The 21,305-nt window shown below is 43.3% G+C and overlaps 1 protein-coding gene across 3 annotated transcripts in view; it reads left to right on the plus strand.

The window, feature by feature from the left end:
* Positions 1-21,305, plus strand: part of triqk (triple QxxK/R motif containing) — a 124,630-nt gene that overhangs the window by 10,729 nt on the left and 92,596 nt on the right. The window contains exon 1 of one of the 3 annotated variants that reach the window (XM_069921922.1): positions 11,544-11,625. The exons of the other annotated variants lie outside the window; for them this stretch is intronic. The gene's annotated coding sequence lies outside the window, so the exon portion shown is untranslated. Of the gene's footprint in view, positions 1-11,543; positions 11,626-21,305 lie in introns of those variants that run through there. 3 annotated transcript variants of the gene reach the window in all.

Consider the following 21,305-nt stretch of genomic DNA (forward strand, 5'->3'; position numbering starts at 1 on the left):
CTGCTCTGAGGTATTGGTGCCCCCATACCACCCCATGATATAGGTAGCTAATCTTTGGAGTTCTCTACCTGAGAAGGCTGTAGAGGTTTGAGTTTTGAGTATGTTCAAGACACAGTGATAGATTTCTGAATAATAAAAGAATCAAAGAATAGGTAAGCAGAGAAGAAAGTAGTACTGAGGTAAGTAGAAATGGCCCCAGTATTCTACTTCTACTTCAGGAATACATGATTCCCATTATTATTTCCAAAACTGGAATACATCAGGGCAAGATGCTCAGCACAGCGCAATGTTATTACAGTGCCAAAGACCCAGGTTTGAATTTGCCACAGTCTGTGAGGAGCTTAGGAATTAGGAGCCAGTGTGGGCCATTCAGCCAGTCAAGCCTGCTTTGCCATACAATGTGCTCATGGTTCAGCTGATGCGAGGCTCATCTCCACCTACCTGCCTTTTCCCCCCCATAATCCTTTAATATGTAGACATTTATCCAAACTTGTCCTAAATATATTTACTGAGGTCACCCCCACTGCTTCAATGGGCAGCAAGTTCCACAGATTAACCACCCTCTGAAAAAGCATTTTCTCCTTATCTCTGTCCTAAATCTACTGCCCTGAATCTTGATGTTTTCTCTAGTCTGGTCTCCCCCACAAATAGAAACAACTTGCCTACCTCAATCTTATCTAAATCTTTTATAATTTTGTATCCCCTCTAATTCTTCTAAATTGAGTACAATTCTAGATGACTTGGGAAAAAAAAACCACACAGACAAATGCTGGAGAAACTCAGTAGGTCAAAGAGTGCTTTTATGTAGCAAAGGTGAAAATACATCACCAACGTTTCGGGCTTGAGATTTTCATCCCCAGATGACTTAATCTCCCTGCATAGGCCTACCCTTTCATCCCTGGAATCAACTGGTGAACCTCCTTGTGTGATCTCCCCACATCAGTGTTGGTTTCCTCTGGGTGCTCCCGTTTCCTCCCATCTTCCAAAGACATTTTGGGTTGGTAAGTTTATTTTAAATTAAATTAAAAAAAAAATCTTGGTCATATGCTTGTGCGCTAAAAAGCAGTGCACCTTTCAAATGAGATGGTAACTGAGGACCTACCTTTGCTCTATGGAAGAGAGAAAAAATCTTACATTTGTTACAAGATCAAACCAGCAACCACAAAGAAGGCATATTACACAGGGTAAAGATGAACAATTACTTTATTAACAAAATTCACCTTCAAATTTTAATTCAAAATCCCCCCCCTTTTATAACAATGGCCACTAGTTACTAAGCAAATCTTTGTAAAAGTGTAAAACTAATAAATTTCCCAGCCTAAATATAACATGTGTAATTAAAGTCTAAATTATAGACACAAAACAAACACAAAACACACAAGACTCACAAAAATTCGATCTCAACCGAAGCAAAGATCATTAAAAAAATTCAGTTTGTTTGGTAAACTGAAGCTAAAAGATCTTTGAGAGAGAGAGAGAGAGAGAGAGAGAGAGAGAGAGAGAGAGCACAAAATTCAAAGTGAGAGAGAGAGAGAGAGCACAAAATTCAAAGTGAGAGAGAGAGAGAGAGAGAGCACAAAATTCAAAGTTGTCTTGTGTTGCTTGCAGAGAGAGGAACCACTGGATTGGTCCGGATCCTTCTGGCTGCCTTCAGAATGTTCATCCTTTTTGAAATCCCAACATTCTAAACTGTCCTCCAGACCATGACTCATGCTCTGGGCCTTCTTCCACTCCACAGCACCAAGTCCAAGTCCAGGAATTGTTTTCATTTTCTGCCCCTACTCAGTCTGTCTCCCACTCTCTCAGCAGTTCACCTTCACCTTGGCTCTCTAAGGAAAACTGTCACTTTTTAACATAAAACCACACAACACATAGGCCAATGCACAACAAAGAACTCTGTAACACAGTGTACTCCATTGATAATGCTGGGTAATCTCAGAAAAAAAAACAAGCTCTGCTGCCAGACTAAAGCAGCAGAGCAAATTATGATTTGGTTCTCCCTTAGCAAGTTTGGGGATTCTTTGTATAATGGTGCATAAGTAGAAGCCCGAGACACATAATTTTGAAACCACAAAGTGTACTTATAGATTATTGCAATGATATCCTGACCATTAGCAATATAAATCTGGCCCTACTTTGTACTGCAATACCGCAAAGTTCAATTAAACTTTTTGATCACCATGGGTGGATTTGGCCTTCAGCCAACAATCTTCCCTTCTCCTCCACGTGCTTCTTGATTTACATGTGTTTCATTCATTCATCTTCTTCGGCTGCCTGTCTTCCAAGACCTTTGAGTTGACCCATTTCTTAATTATCTCATCGTGCTTCAAAAACCTGCTATATCCCTCCCTGAAGACTGCTTAAACTTGAAACAAAGGAAAGCAAATGTGGAAGAATAACAACATCCAGAAAAAAATTAACCCAAAAGGAGTTGGTTGTTTTTCTTCCTCCAATTTGATACTTGTTCACTTATGGAAGCTTGAGAGAGGCCACTCGCTGGTCTTTTGTATTGATGATTTGTCCACACAACATACTTGTGAAAGCTAACTTCAACTCCCCCACCACCATTGTTGACCAGATTCAAATGATCATAAGTGGAGAGGGAAATACTGCTGACATTTTGGAAGATCTCTTTATTTTTTGCTTAGCCATCAACAGGCCTTGTTACTTCTTCAATTTATATCTTTAATTGAGTTCTGACATTAGTGGCCAATAGTATAGCTATGAAGTACATGTCCTTTACACTACAAGAAATATTCGGCCAAAATTCTCTTTTCAGTGAAGCTAGTTGTATGAGTGTTTGATAAAATATTTTGTTAATATAGTTTAGTTTAAGTTAATGTTCAACTTGCTTTAGATTTACCATCAAGTAATACAGCAAGATTTTTTTTCATATTATGACTTTTTTTCCTGGAGTGATTCAGTAATCATGTGAAGCTATCAATGTAGTTGGGCCTTTTGAGGTATAACTCTTTATGAGAATACAGAGAGTTACAGTCCCAAAGGAATGTGTTTTTGATAACAACCTTCATTTCAAATATACCAATATAGATCTATTATTCCCTTTCCACATCTAGTGCAACACATTTTAAATTACACTTGATGCTTTATGCAAATGGCTATCTGATTAGACACCATAGCAGCGTCTGCCGATGTCTCTCAGGATTTCTGTAGAGTTTTGTTTACTAACCATCAAAGCAGAGCCGGAGAATAAAGATCACTGTGTGGCTTTGAAGGACGATAGTTAGCTTACCGTATTTTACATTTTATAATTAGAAAAATACAGTAGATCACAATGTAGTTTTATTCTCAGTGTGCTGTAACTTTACTACAGTATTGTTAAACACCAAGCAACAAGCTAGGAATTTGCATCGTGTGAAACGATATATAGTTGAAAATGGGTTTAATTTAAAGCAGAATAAAATTGATCTATTTACAAACTTTTCAAACCACCCCCCCCCCCCCCCCCCCCCCCCCCACCACCACCAGAAATGTGAACCTGGAAACTAGATTCATTTGCACATGTTTTTAAGCATCTAGAATTATTGTTTTGCATTTTGGATGTACTAGAAGCAATTCGTAATGAAATCTCACCTTTAGCAAAATTAGCACCAGTTATCTTAGAGATGTTGTCATTTTCCCAGCATTGTAAAGGTGCATATTGAAATCACGTATCTCCCACCCCCACGGCCCCCCCCCACCACTGCCCAATCCCCCACCTCCACGCCCCCCCACCACTGCTCAATCCCCCACCCCATTTGTTTTAATATCATCTCAGTTTCAGTCTTTTCCTACACCAAGGTAGCTGTGGAGCAAGTTCTTCAAGGCTAAGTTCTACTCTTCTTAATTCCCAATAGCAAAGAATTCGCAGCTGGCAGCCATTGACAGTTGCGGAGGTTATGAAACTTCAACGTTTTTGTAATGTTTTGGGAGTCACCTAGTTAGTTGTTAATGTTTACATCTGTCAATTTGTGCATCGGGTAAGGGTTTTATTTTTAATTTAAAAAAGTTTAGACATACAGCACGGTAACAGGCCATTTTTGCCCACGAGCCCATGTTGCCCATTTGCAAACCCTACAAACCCTGATAAGCTTTGAACAATAGGAGGAAACCTGAGTACCTGGAGGAAACCCATGTAGGCATGGGAAGAACTTATAAACTCCTTACAGACAGCACAGGATTCGAACCCAAGTCCTGATCGCTGGCATTGTAACAGCATTGCGCTAACCACTAACCCAAACGTACCACCCTGGGTAATGATTCTAGCAGAAACCTCTCCTAAATAATATCACTAATATTTTTTGTTCTAGCATGAGTTTCAACTTTACTGGTCTGAAAAATTGCTATTCTTATATGCCTGTAGAACAGCTAGTTCTTTCTAAATCTGTTGCCACTGAAGTGACAAAGTTTCAAAGACCAGAATTCAAACTGCATTTTTAGTTGCCTATTCCTCAAGAATCTGTAGCCTCACTGGTTACATTAAACATCGCTCACAGATGAAGCCTTCCTTTTGTGTCTTCGGTGATTTTTTTTTCTGATCTGAGCATTTGTTTATGGCTCTTGGTGCTTGGTATGGAAATGGATCATTGGCATCAGAAATAGCTGTACTTTGTCGGCATAGAAGGGCATATCAACCAAGACTTTATTCCCTCCAAAGTTCACAGGAAACTCAAACAGACTGTTAGACCTTGGGAAGGAGCAATGTAAAGCAGGCTCTGCTTCATCAGGGAAATTCCCACAGAGATTTGCAGGTAGACTACTTGACCTTGGAGGTCAGGGGCATATTCATTCTTGGTTTGCTAGCCCCAGAAATATTCAAGGATATCACAGTTGATCTGTACCATATCATACATTTCTGCATTTTACAGGTCATTCAAGTTTCAATAAAAAACGGAAGGCATCTACTTTTCCATTAGTGTGGGAAAAAAGAAAATAGAAAGTTGGCATGGGGATTTGCTGCTATTGCAATGTTCTTTCAAAGTGTAGGCATTCATAAACTATGCCTTTAGTCCTTTTCTTCTGGTAGAAGTTAAAGTGAAAGTTTGAAAATTAAAAAAAAAAGCTCCTGGAAATACTTAGTAGACCAGGCAGCATCAGTGGCAACAGAAACAAAATTAAAAATTCAGGTCGAAGTCCCTTTGTCAGAGCTAGGAAAGAGAAAACAAATTGATTACAAATTGCAAAGAAGGCAGATCAGAATTGATAGGGCAGAGAAAATCCATCCTTCCTCATGTTCTCTTTGATTTAAAACTAACTATGCTGGCTCTTTTCATAGATGTTGCTTTGCCTTCTGATTGTTCCCAGCAATTTTTCTTTTAATTTGTGCACAGAGTATTTGACCTTTTGCATGGCATAAGCCATATTCTTTCCATGGGTAATATGCTCCTCCAGCCAGTCCAGGGCACTGTCCTAGATACTGAGAGCACTCTCCCTTTCCTGCCTATCAATTATGAATGCACTGACACCCTCCAGCTTTAGCTATACATTTGGGAATTAGCCTTTCACAAGTAAAATATGAAGGTCTCTGTAGTTATGAGATCTTGTGCATGGTTCCGGTTGGTCAGTTAGAGGAAAGATTTTATTAAACTGGAAAGGATGCAGAAGGGACACACTAGGATGTTGCTGGTACTGATGGAATTGAGTTATAAGGGAAGGCTGGATTGGCTGGATCTTTTCTGCCTGTAAATTCTATCAAATCATGAGGGCCGATAATGAGGTAAGTAACAATAGACATGTATTTTAAGGGATCCTAAAACTAGAGGTGTAGATTTAAGATGAAAGAGGCAAGATTTCAAAAGGACTTGAGGGATACCATCTCCTGTACTGTTGCTGACCTCATCTCCTCTGGAGATCTTCCACCTCTTTGTTTCCCAACCCCACACTACCAGAATCTATCTCCTACCCAAGATCCACAAAGCCAACTGCTCTGGTAGGCCTATTATTTCTGTGAGCTCCTGACCCACTAAAATTGTATCATCATATCTCAATTCCATTGTGTCCCCCTTCCCATCTATATCTGTAACACCTTAAATGCTCTTCCTCACTTTAACAATTTTCAGTTTCCCAGTATTGACTGCCTGATTTTAAACATGGACGTTCCATCCTCCTTAAAGAAGGCCTCAAGGGTCTGATTCTTCCAGGATAATAGACTTGACCAGTTCTCCTCCACTACTACTGTCTGGCAGAACTGACACATGCCCTCAAAGACCTCCTTTGACTCCTCCCACTTTCTCCAGATAAAAAGTGTAGCAAGAGTCCCAGCTGCTCCTGTCTTTGTTGTCTATATCTTCCCCTCCCCTCCCTTCTCCACATTCGATAGGGTTCATTGTCTCCACGATTCCCTTGTCCTCTCATCCCATGCCCCTCCCACCAGCACAACCCTGTGACCATGCCAAGTACTACACCTGCACCTACACCTCTACCCTCACTACCATTCAGGGCTCCAAGTGAAGCAACACTTCCACTGAAAATCTGTGGAGTTCATTACTGCATGTGATGCTTCTAACATGGCCTCCTCCACATCAGAGAAACCGGATACAGATTGGGGATCACTTCACAACCATTTTCACTCTGTCTGCTGCAACAGCCAGGGCCAGCTACTCTGTCTACTTTCTATTTCCAAACTGACATGTCTCTCCATGGCCTATTCTACTCCCAGGTTGGGTCCACTTGCAACTTGGAGGAACAGCACCTCATATTCTGTCTTGGCAATCTCAAACCAGACGACATCAACCGACGTGTCCAATTTCTGCTAAACTCCACCTTATTTTCTCAACCAATTTCTTCACCTACCCCCCCCACCAGCTTTCCCTTGTATTTCCAGCCTTCTTCATCTTTCTTTCTCCTGCCCTCTCTATATGCCTGTCACCCACACCTTCCTTCTTTAATCTCTTGACCTCCTCTTTCTTCCTCCTATCAAAGTATATATTTCTACATCTTCTGCCTCTTCCTACTATCACTGTTCTCGGTTTCATGGGTTTAAAGCAGTGGTTTTCAGATTTTTTCTTTCTACTCACATACCACCTTAAGTAATCCCTCACTAATCAGAGCACTTAAGGCATAGGGATTGCTTAAAGTGGTATGTGAGTGGAAAGAAAAATTTAGAAAAGTGTAACATCAAGGGCAGAAAGCATTTTAATATTGATCAGTCTTCTGCAGAGGTATGTGATCAATTACTTGTATTAAGTGCATTTATCAAAAATGGTTTCCAAATACTGTATATCTGAAAACAGGTGCTATTTTATTTGACCTCAAAGCAGCAGAAATTCAGTATCCTATACAGGTCTGTCTGTTAAAATATCAAGGACCTTGCCTCGATAGCTTTCCGATGTCATGAAACTGCTACTGTGGCAGATGGCTCAGGATATATATGTGGGTGGGAACACAAGTGCTTGGAAAAATCAGAACAGCAGATCACCTCAGCATCTGTATTCAACTATAGGCCAATAAGAAAGATGAGCAATTGGAGCAGGTGCAGGCCATGTGGCCTTTAGAGTCAAGGCTGATCATGCACCTGCTATTGTGACCTGATTACTGCATCCGCAGATCATCTCAGTCTCCAAATAGCAGTCTCGGCCTTGAACATTGACCTAAGGCATTACTTGATATTACCCTGCAGCCATCTAGGTACTTATTCAGGCCCATAGGATCATTTCCCCTCAAGGTAGATGAAAGAGTTTCTCAGCATCACCTTGTCAATTCCCCTCCGAGTTCTTTATGTTGTAATGAAATAATCTAAACACCAGTGAGTGTAGGGTATGTTAATCCAATCATTTTTCAGAGTACGAAGCTCCTCAACCCTTCATGCACTAAGGACTTGGAGAAATCCTGTCTTGAAAGTGCATCTGTACAGATAACATCTGCTATGTCTTCCAGACAACAGGCTTTTCTGAGATGGAAAAGATTCAGAAAAGGGCAGCACGGTTGGTGAGGCGGTTAGTGCAATGCCTTTCCAGCGCCAGCAATCACGACTGGACCTGGGTTCCAATCCCACACTGTCGTTCAGGAGTTAGTACATTCTTCTTGTGTCTGCATGGGTTTTCTCTAGGGTCTCTGGTTTCCTCTCACCCTTCAAAACGTACAGAGGTGTAGGTTAATGGGGTTTAAATTGGGCGGCACGGACTCGTAGAGCCGAATTGGCTTGTTACAGTGCCGAATGTCTAAATTAAAAAAAAATGACTGAAAATGTTGCAATCCCAGCCTGACATTAGCAAGGCTGATTCTTATACATTCCACTGCTTTTTGCAACTGGACTGATGTCACTGCTGGAGGGATATAAGTCTCATCATATTATAATGAATAAGTAGGTACTTAAGCATGATGTATGCTCAGTTTATCTTAACTATCTTTGATTGAACATTGGCACATGAAGGTCTGCTGGATAAGATAACAGCATAGTTTATCACGTAACAATTTTCCCTTAAATCTGAAAATCTCCTTGTAGGAAATAGAGTGTACATCCCTTAGAACTTGCTATATCATACTTAGCAGCACACACCACTATAGCTTAATTTAGTTATGTTGTGACAGGGTAAGCCCTTTGTGCAGTGAACCAAACTGGTGAGTTCTTCGTGAAAACATAAGGGTGCAGATCAAATTATAGGCATGTAATGGCAGGAGAGAGTGTTCTTTAGTCATGATGACTTATGCTTGGTTCCAGTTGGTGCTTGAGGAATGGAGCACATGATCAAAATGGAGTACATTTTGCAGGCAAAAGTTAGGAAACACTAATGCAACTTTCTAACACATTTATTGCAGTCATCTGGGAATAAATGTGCAGACGCAGAGTTCTTTATTATTTGCTAGGTAATTTTAAAAATTCAGTCATACAACACAGTAACAGATCATTTCAGTGCACATGAGTCCGTGCTGGGTCAACTTACACCCAATTAACCTACACCCACGCTATGTTTCAAATGGTGGGAGGAAACCGGAGCCCCCAGGGAAAACACACATAGACACGGGGAAAACGTACAAACTCCATACAGACAGCATGGGATTCGGACCCCATTCCTGATCGCTAGTGCTAAAAAGGAGTTGCGCTAACCATGCTGCCCTGGAATAGAAAATAGAAAACTATAATTTATCGAAGTAGGATAATTGTGCACAAAAATACATTGGTAATTAAATGTTTGAATAAAATAGATGGTTCAAACTATCCTTTTCTACTGTGGCTGGTAAGCCGCTAAACCGAAAAGTACACATTGAGTAACTGTTTTACTGGTTTTAAATCGTGCGCTTTAAAAGGCCTGTCCGGTCCCAGAGTCCTTAGCCGCCCCAGCAGGGCGGAAGTTTCATCAACTTCCGGGCTGCGGCTTTGCTTTGCTCTGAGTGTCTCTGTGGATGCCGCTGGCTGTTGTCTTACCTGCGGCTACTAGTGCTGGTTCACTTGTTGTGCAGGTGAGGCACTACATGGACCCTCCCCCCTCCCTCCCCGAACCGGTGATAGGAGTCACAGGACCGTAACCTGTATACTGTCCATTTTGCGTGGTCGGCCTTGTTTCCTAGCAGGTGGTGTAACAACGGTGGATCAATTTCCAGGTGCACTGGTTTGAGACGGCTAATGGTAAATGTCTCCTCCCATACCCCAATGTCCAAAATACAGGTTGTCCCATTATGTTGCACTACCCTGAAGGGTCCTTTGGCATCTGGTCTAAAAAGAGCTATTCAAAGAGTTGGCACAGCTTACGGCTGTTTACTAGTGCCAGCATGTCACACATTAGGGCTGATGCAGCCCAGTCGCTTAGGCTATCCATCCATAGCAACCACACAGCCTGTTTGTGGTGTGAGAGGCCAAATGTGCTGACTAACAGGGCCTTGAGTGTCTCAACCTGCCAGCCTACGGAGGCTGCTGTAGAAAATCCATTACACAGTCTGCCATTTCCTGGTTGAGCGCAGCCACCAGATAGTAATATCAGGTCTCATCTGATACAATGTTTTTGACCCGGAACTGGGCCACTTCCTGCTAGAACCAGATGAGGGGTTGAGTGGATCTGAAAGTCGGCACTTTCACTGAAGCTGCATTCTGAAAAGTTGAGTCGTTCCCGTTGTGCATGCTGCTGGACTTGTTTGCGTCAGATCCAAGTGCCGTTGGACCATTGGGGTCATCAATGTGGCTGGTAACCTGCTAAACCGAAAAGAACACGCTGAGTCTTGCAGGGTTCTGGAGTAACTGTTTTACTGGTTTTAAATCGCGCGCCTTAAAAGGCCCGCCTGGTTCCAGAGTCCTTAGCACCCTAGCGGAGCAGAGGTGACGTCAACTTTAGGGCCGCGGCTTTGCTCTGCTCTGAATGTTTCCGTGGATGACACTGGCTGCAGACTTACCCACAGCTGCTGACACCGGTACGCTTGTTGTGCGGGTGAGCCATGACACTACGTTTATTCCAATTCACAGTGGATTTTACATTGTGAACTACAAACTGGCAAAGAAATTGAAGGCCTTATGCCTAGTTCTTGATTTGGACCTATTAGAAGGTGTGCGTAAAAAGTAATTGCATTGACTCCCATCAGTAGGCTGTACTCTCCTTGAACTGTTGCAAAATTGGTTGCAAAGGTGCTGCATTGAAAGAAATACAAGTCTTGAGATACATATCAACATATGGGAGCTGCAGATGATCATAGCAGCTGATGTGTCTTATCATACTTTAAAAGACTCATCCTCATGCAGCTATAGACATGTTGCATTAAAGGATGCCATGGAGATGAGGGTGGTGGGGAATAGGTCCATTTTCCAGTATGAGTGACTGTCTCCAATGTGTATCAATGCTGACATGCAGAACAGTACTATTAGTAGCCTTTCTCCATGGAAAGATGTAGGATAATCAGAGAGGCAGGATCTTCTCGTGATACATTGAGGAGCAGAAAATGAAAAGGCTACAATTGACAGAGCAAAGGAAAATTATTTTTACACATAATCAGATCATCAGAATATGAATCCAAAAAATGTGAAGAAGCATAGAAGTGGACATAGAAGCCTTATACTTCACACAAGATTTGGGATCTAGTTAAGATGTGCTCATATTCTTTTATGACTGTTGTAGAAAGATAATCAAAGTATTTTACAAATGATGGATTGTCAGTGCATGCATGTCTGACACTACAAAGAGGTCATACTTGTTAGTGTAGTTACTGGCTAGAAGTGTCCAGTCCAAAGTTGGTATTTCATCCAGCAATGATCACTAATCTGATTAACTCCAGATAAAGATCACAAATTGCTTAATCTATAAATTAATCCTTTCCAGTTGTTATTACCCCATCATGCTGAAAGGCTGTTCTGTTAGTCTGCCAACAACAGACGCACATCTGACATGAAATGTGAATGGGTGATGTGAGTCAGCCAAACATCTGTCACTTTTCTTTGGGTTGATGCCAAATCACAAAATAAAATTTTAAATTTCCCATGACTGTCAGCCAAATTATTTCAAATATCATATGATCAACCTGACTCAGCCCCTAAATATTTACACGAAAAACAGTAAATTAAAAAATAAAAATATGGTGCTCTTTATTTTCAAACACACTTTTTGCATCATTTTTTTCTGGCAGGTGAGAGGAACAGCACAGTCCACAGATGTGAAAATTGACCATATGGTTGGAGATACCTTGAAAGCTAGAACTTTACATAAGGTTAATTTATAAATTAAAATATTTTTGAGAACCACAGGTGCATAATCAGAATATATAATACCATTAGCTTTGAAATATATGCCTGTATCCTGTTCATTTGTATGAACCATGGTACTCCATAAAATATAAATAATGTTCATGGTTTATCTTGGAAATTACTAATTTTGTTTTATAGACTACAATAATTTCTCTCAATTTGTGCACTTTTAGTTCTGCAATGTTCCTGACTAGACATTTCTTGGAGAAGTTCAAATGTCATCAAGTTGTTCCTCAAGTTCAGCAAGCCCAAGTTGGAGGTTGATTCTCTCAGTCTTCAGCATTATTAACACCTTGGTTTTTTTTTAATTGCAACAACCAATTTATGAAATCAATGTCAGGAATAGATTAGCAACAAAAAAAAACTCCTAATACTGGAAATCCTGAAAATGTTGGAAGTAATCAGAAGGTCAGGCAGTGCCTGTGAAGAGATAAACAGTTAATATTTCAGGTTAACAACTTTTCACAAGAACTAGGACAATTTAGAAGAAAAGCATATTTTAAGTTTCAGAGAAGAGGGAAGAGTGGAAGAAAAAAGGATGGGAAACAATAAACAGTGAGGTGAAAGGTAGTGCTGCCCAGCTGAGAGAGGTGTTGAAGGTTATTACATACTATCTGGATCTATCTATCTGGAGTAGAAATGAAAGGAAAAGAACAAGGCTGGAACTGTGGGAATCAAATTACAGCCCTTGTTGGTGATCTGAAATAAACGAGAATACAGGAAATACTCAGCAGGGGAAAGGGAAAAGTTGAATTGTAGGTAGATGGCATTTCATCCAAAGTGGAAAGGCAGGTTGTCTACAATATTGAGTTCTGAAGGTTCTACTGTGCATTTTCAGGATGATGTTCGTTGGAACAGTACAAAAGGCTCAAGGCTGAAGTCATGAGTGAGAGTTGGTAGGAGAATTAAAGTGACAGCTGGCAGGTTAGAGTCAAACATGCCCTGTCCCCAAGCTATGCAGGCAACTATTGAGAATGTTTCATCATCAGTCCACAAGGCCACAACATCTTCCAACTCATCTTCTGGGGAGATGCTTAAGAAATGAGAAGTTCTCAATGCTGATGGACTATGAAACAAACTGACTTTACATACTTACTGGAGACATGAGCTAAACTGATTTGATATTATGCCCTCATAAACCAGTTCACCTTGAAATAAAAGTACAAAATTTTGGAAATGATCAGCAGATCAGTTTCTTCACCTCATGATCATCCCAGATTATGGGCTATAATTGTTGTTGGGTAAGTGGAAGAAGGGGGGTTGAGTTGAGTTGGTTCCTTACTCCTGATTCAAAATAAGGGTGGTATGGTTAGCGTAGCAGTTAGTGCAACACTATTACAGCGCCTGCAATTGGGACCAGGATTCAAGTCCCAATTCTGGCTGTAAGGAGTTTGTACGTTCTGCGTGAGTTTCCTCTGGGTGCTTTGGTTCCTCCCACTATTCAAAACATACCAGAGATTAGGTGTAATTGGACAGCACAGGCTCGTGGGCCGAAATGGCCAGATACCATGCTGTATGTTTAGATTATATAAAAAAAATCTAAAATCACCGTTACTTCAACTTGTTGGAACTAGTGTTTTTAATGGAGATATCAGTTTATAGAATAAAAGATTAATCTGCTCCAACTTGTGACATTCACCACTTCTGGAAACTTGGTTCACAGGTGGAAAGGTAAAAGCTGAGACAAACCACCAAAAGTAAAAACTGCAAATGTAGGCAATTTGAATGTAAAAATTGGAAATTCTGAGAGCACTCAGTATGTTCAAAGGCATGTGTCATGCGTGGCGAACCAAAGATAATATTTTGAGGCAAATGACCTTTCACCTAAACTGGATAAAGTTAAAGATAACAAATGTTTAAAGCAAGTACAGAGGAGGAAAGAAAAGTGTAAAAAGAAAGGTCAAGTTAAAATTATGATCAATTGAGTATCTGTTTTCCCAATGTAAATTTGCAATAGAACTCAGTGTGGGTTAAGATATACAAAGTATTATTTTAGATAAACTCAAAAGGTCAACCAGGAGGACATTGGGATAGTTAACATAATAAAGACATGAATGAGGATTTCGGCAGAACATTCACTGAAGTAACAAGGGATAGCATTGTGGATGTGGAAGGTGAATGACTTTGACCTAAGAAAATGTGTTCCTGAGAACACACCTCGGGGTCAAATATAGCAAAAAAAGTATGGTTTGGTTTGGCTTCAGACAGTGGTCATAGACAGGGATGAGGTCAGTGGAAAATGTAATTGGGACTAAAAATCATCAATTTGGTTTCATCCTCTTTATGTTGATCTTACTCTAAACTCTGCTGTCATAGACTAACCTACACTATCCCATCCTCCTATCAGCAATATCCTCACAGACCTATCGGGGCTCCTAGACTAATACCACTTTAGTTTCAAAATGTCCTTCCGTATTTTCAAATCCCTTCATATTTCTAACTTTTTCCATATCCAAGCTCCACTAAAGATTAATGAATTAAATTTTGCCTCTCCATCAATTAATTTTGGATAAATAGTGTGGCAAATCAGGCCACAGCAGATGTGCAGTGATGAAAGAGTGCACACATCAGAAATGCGTACCATGGCGATCAAAATCTAAATGATCTCCAAGCAAATAGCTTTTGTGCCACTTAAATTCCAGACAATAAAACATAGAACATAGATCATTACAGCTCAGTTCAAGCCCTTCGGCCTATGATGTGCTGACCTATATAAACCTACTTAGCAACAATCTAATCCTTCCCTACCTCGCACTCATAACCCTCTATTTTTCTTCTATCCATGTGCCTATCTAAGAGTCTTTTGAAAGTTGCTGTTGTGCCAGCCTCCACCACCATCCCTGGAAATGCATTCCAGACACCCACCACACTGTTTAAAAAAATACTGTTCTCTGATATCTCCCCTAAATTTGCCTCAACTGACTTTTAAACAGATGTCTTCTGGTATTTGCTATTGTTGCCCCAGAAAAAAAAGGTATTGGCTGTCCACCCTATCAATGCGCCTCATAATCTTATATACCTCTATCAAGTCACTCTCGTTCGTTGCTCCAAGGAGGAATGGTCAAGCTTTATCAACTCTTGCCACAGTGCTGCATTCTTAACCCCCTGCTCTGTGCTGCGCCAACAACTGTGTGGCTTGGTACAACAGTAACACCGCAGACCGCAGAGCCCACCTCACTGACAAAAGGCAAAGGAGGAAAAACCCAACACCCAACCCCAACCAACCAATTTTCCCCTGCAACCGCTGCAACCGTGTCTGCGTGTCCCGCATCGGACTTGTCAGCCATAAACGAGCCTGCAGCTGACGTGGACTTTTTACCCCCTCCATAAATCTTCGTCCGCGAAGCCAAGCCAAAGAAAGAACACCGTCTATAGACTTGGTGACGATAACCCGGTAGTGGGTTATAAAAAAAAGGTGATGAGTCAGCTCACAGGAGGGAGATTGAAAACTTGACCGAATGATGTACCAACAACAACCTTGCACCTAATGTCACCAAAAATAAGGAGTTGATTGTTCTCAGGAATGGAAAACCAGAGGTATATGATCCTGTGATAATTGAGGGATCAGAGATTGAGAGAGTGAGTTAAGTTCTTGGGAGTCACTATCTCGGGCGATCTTTCTTGGACCCAGCATACTAGTGGAGAAAGCACATCTGCCCCTCTACATCCTCAGGAGTTTGTGGAGGTTTGGTATGACACCATAAACCTTGGCAAATTTCAACAGATGTATGGTGGAAAGTGCGGTGACTGGCTGCATCACAGTCTGGTATAGGGACACCAATACCTCTGAATGTAAACCACTATCGAGAACATCTACAGGGAACATTGCTGTCAGAAAGCAGCAACAATCATCAGGGTTCCACACCACCCAGCACATGCTCTGTTCTCACTGCTGGCATCGGGAAAGAAGTATAGGTGCTTTTGATATCAAATTATAATACAGGTCGAGTACCCTGTATCCGAAGATCTGAAAAGATCCTAAATAATTTTTTTACTGCTGACATGACATCACAAGTCAAAAAAAATTCAACCCCTGACTTTTTCATGAGGTGACAGTTTGATTACAATAACAGTTTTAAAAAAATGAAATCTTTACTTCTGGCCGGGAAGATGCCAAACACAGCTGGGTCCGACTCTTCAGCATCAGCTGTAGCTGGAGTCGGCAAACAGTGACTCCATTCTCAACATTGGGTTCGGTACCATCCACATTAAAGAAATCGCCCTGGGCTCCCGGGCAGGAGCAGGGACTTTGGGCTCCTGAGCGGAAGCAGGGACCTTGGGCTCCCAGGCAGGAGCGGGGACCTCGGGCTCCCAGGCAGGAGCGGGGACCTCAGGCTCCCAGGCAGGAGTGGGGACCTCAGGCTGCTGGGCAGGAGCGAGGACCCCGGGCTCCCGGGCAGGAGCAGAGACTGTAGTTGAGGACTGGTAGTGGGGAGTTGGTCTTCCTTTGTAAGCAGAGATTTTTTTGGGGGTAAGTACTTTTACGTGAATTTTCCACTTGTGGCGTAATGTCAGAGCTCAAAAAGCTTGCCGTTGTTTGTTGCCGTTTAACTGCTGACACCAGTATCCTACTGATGATTCTGTGCTGCTTAGTTCCATTGTTCCAAAATCTGAAAAAACCCAAAAGCCAAAAAACTTCTGGTCCCAAGCATTTTGGATAAGGAGTACTCAACCTGTATTTGGCTTTATAACAAAGTGGTTAAATAGAGACCTAATACAAATAGAAACCAAATACACAAGACAAGACTCACACCATCAGGTTCAGGAACAGCCACTACCCCATCACCATCAGATTTCTCAGCAACAAACTCAATCAGGGACTCATTGAAGGACTTACTTGTGCCCTTCATTGATTTGTAAAAATAATTCTCTCTATATTACACTCTGTTTGTTTACATTCATTATCTATTTACAGTTCTTTAATTGTTTACATATAAATAGCTTGTACAGTTTTTTTTTGCATTACCAGTAAGTGGTAATTCTGTCTCACCCGTAGAATAAAGAATCTCAGGGTTATATGTGATGTGGTGTATGTACTCTGACAATAATGTGTCGGGTCACTCGTTTGAATGCTACTGGTACCACGTCTTTCTTTTCTTCTTTGGCTTGGCTTCGCGGACAAAGATTTATGGAGGGGGTAAATGTCCACGTCAGCTGCAGGCTCGTTTGTGGCTGACAAGTCCGATGCGGGACAGGCAGACACGGTTGCAGAGGTTGCAGGGGAAAATTGGTGGGTTGGGGTTGGGTGTTGGGTTTTTCCTCCTTTGCCTTTTGTCAGTGAGGTGGGCTCTGCGGTCTTCTTCAAAGGAGGTTGCTGCCCGCCGAACTGTGAGGCGCCAAGATGCACGGTTTGAGGCGATATCAGCCCACTGGCGGTGGTCAATGTGGCAGGCACCAAGAGATTTCTTTAGGCAGTCCTTGTACCTTTTAACCGAGTACTATCTGTCGCATGGTCAGGTGGTCTGCGACTAAACCGGCTCCTACACCAGGGTTGTCTGCTGCGAAAGGTGGCTAGACACCCTGCAGGATGGAAAACGACCTGTCAAAAGGGTGGCCAAACCCTCTATTAGGGGCAATGGCCATCTGGCAAACACATGCCATGAAGCGCAGAAAGGGCATCCCTTGCATCGAAGCTTGGTCTGGCCATTCACTGCAATAGAACTTCCCCCAGCCGTCTTGGACTTCACCATGCTGCTGGATCTGGGAAGGGATGCTGAGAGGGTGGGTCTGAACCTATGCAACCCCTACTCACCTAAATCCATTCCTTTCTGAAAAGTGGGGTATCATATCAAACCTCACAAACTGACTGAAAGGAACTATCGTCATCCTATGGAATGGATAGCCAAGAGTTTGACAAAAAAATCTGAAATCTGAAGACATGCACTTTAATCCAAGGAACATCCTGGTAAATCTCCTTTTCACCCTTTCTGAAGTATTTTGCATCTTTCCTGTTATGAAACAACTGGAACTGAATGCGATATTTCAAGTGTGGTCCAACCAGATTTTTATAGAGCTGCAGCATTACTTCATGGGCTCTTGAACTCATTTTCCCCCAACTAATGAAGGCCGGCACACTATAGGCCTTCTTAACACCATATCAACTTGTGCAGCAACCTTGAAGGATCTATGTTGCTGGATCTTAAGACCTTCTGTTCTTCCACACTGTTAAGAATCCTGCCATTAACCATTCTTCTTTAAAGTTTGAACTTCCAAAGTGCATCACTTCATACTTATTTGGATTGAATTCCATCTGCCAGTTTTCTGCCAAACTCTGCATTCTGTATATCATTATTCACAATGCCACCAATGACATTTGCAAACTTACTGATCCACTCCTCCAGTTCTTTGTCCAAGTCATTCATAAAAATTAAAAAGAACATAGGTCCCCGAACAGATCACTGCAGAATGACACCAGTCACTGACCTCCATGCAGAATACATTCCATATACTACTACTCTTTGGCTTGGCTTCGCGGACGAAGATTTATGGAGGGGGTAAAAAGTCCACGTCAGCTGCAGGCTCGTTTGTGGCTGACAAGTCCGATGCGGGACAGGCAGACACGATTGCAGCGGTTGCAAGGGAAAATTTGTTGGTTGGGGTTGGGTGTTGGGTTTTTCCTCCTTTGCCTTTTGTCAGTGAGGTGGGCTCTGCGGTCTTCTTCAAAGGAGGTTGCTGCCCGCCAAACTGTGAGGCGCCAAGATGCACGGTTTGAGGCGTTATCAGCCCACTGGCGGTGGTCAATGTGGCAGGCACCAAGAGATTTCTTTAGGCAGTACTTGTACCTTTTCTTTGGTGCACCTCTGTCACGGTGGCCAGTGGAGAGCTCGCCATATAACACGATCTTGGGAAGGCGATGGTCCTCCATTCTGGAGACGTGACCCATCCAGCGCAGCTGGATCTTCAGCAGCGTGGACTCGATGCTGTCGACCTCTGCCATCTCGAGTACTTCGACGTTAGGGGTGTAAGCGCTCCAATGGATGTTGAGGATGGAGCGGAGACAACGCTGGTGGAAGCGTTCTAGGAGCCGTAGGTGGTGCCGGTAGAGGACCCATGATTCGGAGCCGAACAGGAGTGTGGGTATGACAACGGCTATGTATACGCTTATCTTTGTGAGGTTTTTCAGTTGGTTGTTTTTCCAGACTCTTTTGTGTAGTCTTCCAAAGGCGCTATTTGCCTTGGCGAGTCTGTTGTCTATCTCATTGTCGATCCTTGCATCTAATGAAATGGTGCAGCCGAGATAGGTAAACTGGTTGACCGTTTTGAGTTTTGTGTGCCCGATGGAGATGTGGGGGGGCTGGTAGTCATGGTGGGGAGCTGGCTGATGGAGGACCTCAGTTTTCTTCACGCTGACTTCCAGGCCAAACATTTTGGCAGTTTCCGCAAAGCAGGACGTCAAGCGCTGAAGAGCTGGCTCTGAATGGGCAACTAAAGCGGTATCATCTGCAAAGAGTAGTTCACGGACAAGTTTCTCTTGTGTCTTGGTGTGAGCTTGCAGGCGCCTCAGATTGAAGAGACTGCCATCCGTGCGGTACCGGATGTAAACAGCGTCTTCATTGTTGGGGTCTTTCATGGCTTGGTTCAGCATCATGCTGAAGAAGATTGAAAAGAGGGTTGGTGCCAGAACACAGCCTTGCTTCACGCCATTGTTAATGGAGAAGGGTTCAGAGAGCTCATTGCTGTATCTGACCCGACCTTGTTGGTTTTCGTGCAGTTGGATAATCATGTTGAGGAACTTTGGGGGACATCCGATGCGCTCTAGTATTTGCCAAAGCCCTTTCCTGCTCACGGTGTCGAAGGCTTTGGTGAGGTCAACAAAGGTGATGTAGAGTCCTTTGTTTTGTTCTCTGCACTTTTCTTGGAGCTGTCTGAGGGCAAAGACCATGTCAGTGGTTCCTCTGTTTGCGCGAAAGCCGCACTGTGATTCTGGGAGAATATTCTCGGCGACACTAGGTATTATTCTATTTAGTAGAATCCTAGCGAAGATTTTGCCTGCAATGGAGAGCAACGTGATTCCCCTGTAGTTTGAGCAGTCTGATTTCTCGCCTTTGTTTTTGTACAGGGTGATGATGGTGGCATCACGAAGATCCTGAGGCAGTTTACCTTGGTCCCAACAAAGCTTGAAAAACTCATGCAGTTTGGCATGCAGAGTTTTGCCGCCAGCCTTCCAGACTTCTGGGGGGATTCCATCCATACCTGCTGCTTTGCCACTTTTCAGTTGTTCGATTGCCTTATATGTCTCATCCAGGGTGGGAACCTCATCCAGCTCTAGCCTTAGGGGCTGTTGAGGGAGCTGGAGCAGGGCGGAATCTTGGACTGAGCGGTTGGCACTGAAAAGAGATTGGAAGTGTTCTGACCATCGGTTGAGGATGGAGATCTTGTCGCTGAGGAGGACTTTGCCGTCTGAGCTGCGCAGCGGGCTTTGGACTTGGGGTGAGGGGCCGTACACAGCCTTTAGAGCCTCGTAGAAACCCCTGAAGTCGCCAATGTCCGCGCTGAGCTGTGTTCGTTTGGCGAGGCTCATTTTGGATCTCCCGGAGTTTGCGCTGAAGATGGCTGCATGCGCGACGGAAGGCTTGTTTCTTCTCTGGACAGGACGGCTTTGTAAGGTGAGCCTGGTGGGCAGCTCGCTTCTTTGCCAGCAGCTCCTGGATTTCCTGGCTGTTTTCGTCAAACCAGTCCTTGTTTTTCCTGGAGGAGAAGCCCAGTACCTCTTCAGTGGATTGCAGTATGGTAGTCTTCAACTGATCCCAGAGGGTTTCAGGGGACGGGTCCGTGAGGCGGGTTGCATCGTCGAGCTTTGCTTTGAGGTTTGCCTGGAAGTTTCCTCTCGCTTCGTCTGACTGCAGGTTTCCAACATTGAACCTCTTTCTGGGGGCTTTATTGTTCCTGGGCTTTGGTTTGAAGTGAAGGTTGAGCTTGCAGCGAACCAGCCGGTGGTCAGTGTGGCATTCCGCGCTAGGCATGACCCTGGTGTGGAGCACATCTCGTTTGTCACTTTCTCGCACCAGGATGTAGTCCAGGAGGTGCCAGTGTTTGGATCGGGGATGCATCCAGGTGGTCTTAAGGCTGTCCCTCTGCTGAAAAAGGGTGTTTGTAATGACAAGCTGCTGTTCTGCGCAGAGCTCCAACAGGAGGCGCCCATTGTCGTTGCACTTGCCGACGCCATGCTTGCCCAGGATTCCTGGCCAGGTTTCTGAGTCTTTGCCGACACGAGCGTTGAAGTCACCCAGGATGACAACCTTGTCGGCTGTAGGGGTACGTTGGATGAGGTTGCGCAGGTCGGTGTAGAACTTGTTCTTTTCTGCTGGTTCCGCCTGGAGGGTTGGAGCATAGACACTGATGAGGGTGATGTGACGCTTGTTTTGAAGTGGGAGTCGCATGGACATGATTCGGTCCGAGAGGCCTGTCGGAAGGTTTTTGAGTTTGGAGGCAATGAAGCTCTTGACCATGAAGCCTACACCAGAGAGGCGTCGTTCATCCGAAGGCTTGCCAGACCAGTAGAGTGCGTAGCCCGCGCCGCGTTCTTGGAGGCTGCCTACATCTGCCAGGCGGACTTCACTGAGAGCGGCTATGTCGATGTCAAGTCTGAGGAGTTCATGTGCAATGAGGGCAGACCGACGTTCAGGTCGGTGGCTGTCAGCCT

The sequence above is a fragment of the Narcine bancroftii genome, chromosome 2 (genome assembly GCF_036971445.1).
Source record: "Narcine bancroftii isolate sNarBan1 chromosome 2, sNarBan1.hap1, whole genome shotgun sequence".
Lineage (NCBI taxonomy): Eukaryota > Metazoa > Chordata > Chondrichthyes > Torpediniformes > Narcinidae > Narcine > Narcine bancroftii.